Source organism: Cajanus cajan, chromosome 9 (genome assembly GCF_000230855.2).
Source record: "Cajanus cajan strain Asha chromosome 9, NIPB_CcT2T_4, whole genome shotgun sequence".
Classification (NCBI taxonomy): Eukaryota; Viridiplantae; Streptophyta; class Magnoliopsida; order Fabales; family Fabaceae; genus Cajanus; species Cajanus cajan.
The window spans coordinates 27,650,515-27,652,825 of record NC_138525.1 but is presented as its reverse complement, the minus strand read 5'-3'; positions in this window follow the sequence as shown (position 1 = coordinate 27,652,825).

Below are 2,311 nucleotides of genomic sequence, written 5' to 3'. Positions count from 1 at the left end.
ACTTCTCTTCCAAAATTTTGTTGCTATTTAATTTTGATCTAAACAATGTTAGGGTGCTAATGTACACCATTGGCAAAAAAAAAATGCATTTTATTTAAAACGAGATCATCACTTGTTTGGGCAGAGATTATTTTTAAGAAATAGTTATTTTTTAAAAAAATTCCTAAAAGTTAGAGAAAAATAATTTTGTTTAAAATAAATTGAATCAAATATATAATTAAAACAAGTATTTATATATATTTTTTTGTTATATTATGAATTCAAACAATAATATATATAATCAATAAGTCGTTAATTTCACTTATATTATATTTGATATCATTAAGTAAATGTTTGAATTAATTCAATTTTTAGTTATCTGAAATCTAATGAAAAGAAAACCTTTTAATATAAGAAAAAACATAATTTTGTCTTAAAATTGATCGATGAAATTGTCATAAAAAAAATGTAAACTACATATTTGAGTGTAATTGACTTACTAATTAAATAATAGCATAAAATATAAAAAATAAAACAAAACATGAATTGATTAACTCATATTACTTCATTTATAATAATAAAAAGAAAATTAACCAAAATGTTCTACACATATCAAAGTATTAATTTAACATGTATCAAATTATCTAATAGAAGACAAATCCGCCAACATTCACTTAATTGTCCAATTACACAATCACAACTCACAAATCAAGTTGTCCATCATGCACCAAATTATCCGATATAAACTAAATTATCCAAAATTTATAAAAAAATGATCAACATAAATTCATGAACCAAGTGCACAGTCATAAACCGAATTCGCAACATTCACCGAGGTATCTAACACAAAGTCTTCACTCTTTGTGCATTTGTCTCAACCATTAAGGAATTAATTCATGATAGTTACCTTACAATAAGATATATCAAGTAAAACTAAATGTTAGAAGCTCTTTAAAGTTCAGTCTAAAATATAAATTCATAAATTAAAAATAAGTTCATAACTTTGAGATGTACTAAGTGTTTCACTCCAATTGTAGCATTAATATTTCTACCACCACTTACATCTACTCGAGACAACTCTATAAAATAGAAATACAAATATGATCATAAATTAAGCATGTATCAACATATCAAACTTTTGAGAATATATATATATATATATATATATATATATATATATATATATATATATATATATATATATATATACTTGATTCAACATTTTTTATTGATCCATCTCATCTCGTAGTTCAACAAGATTAGGAGGTTCTTAGCTAATTTTGGCAACAAATAAAAACTTCAACAATAGTCGTGTTCCTACCATAAGTTCGTTGTCATCGTTAAGGTCACCGCATCCGAGGTATTGTCCGCTTTGACTCGTTGAGTCGTCACGATTTTGTCCTTTAAAAGGCGCCTCAGTGGGTTAAGGAGGGAGGGTGTTTATAAACTACCCTTAACCTCGACTCCTGAGCAATATGGAACTTTTTAGGCATACCGGAACAAGTAGTATTAACGAAACTCCAAAATGAATTAGGGACTCAACCACTTTTACTAAAAACACTCTTAGATGAGACAATAGATATTGATATAGTTAAAGTGTCTTTAGTTATGTAAGAAAAAACATACTACTTCACTGATGTCACTTTCCACCACTTTAAAATGTCAAATTTTAGGGGTGTTCATTGGTTCAAATCAATTAAATTGGTTCAATTTTTTTTCTTCCAAATTGGGTTAGACCTAAACCAATTGAGGCTCAATATTGATTGGTTCGAGTCGCATTCACACATTTGACGCTTGAACAAACCAACTATTTTTATATTATTTTTATTTTTATTGTTTTCATTGGTTAACACTTAACATAAGTAAATATTGTTCATTTCATTTTGAAGACTTTTTGTGTTTCAATTTTGGTCTTTAATGTTCAAAGTGTAACACCCTAGGATTTTTCTAATAATTAATTCGGAAGATACTGATGATTTCATTTTATTTTATGACTATCGATTTTTATTTTATTTATTTTATTTTAATAGATTTAATTATTTAGAGGAGAATTAGATATGATTAAAAATAGAGGGGTTTAGAGAAATATGGGTTATATATATTAGAAGAGAAGGGAGATAGGATTATTTTTTATTCATCTTCACTTTTTTGACGCTCAAGTGTTCTAAAGAGGATGTATTTAGAGAACAAGGAGAAGGAATCATCGGAGAGCAGCTAGAGGTGTAGATCTGATATTTTGTATCACTCTAGGTAAGGGGGAGTGAGAACACTCATTTCTAGGGATTAGGTGTATGGATGAAAGGTAGAGAGATTGACCCCTAATCCCATAAGT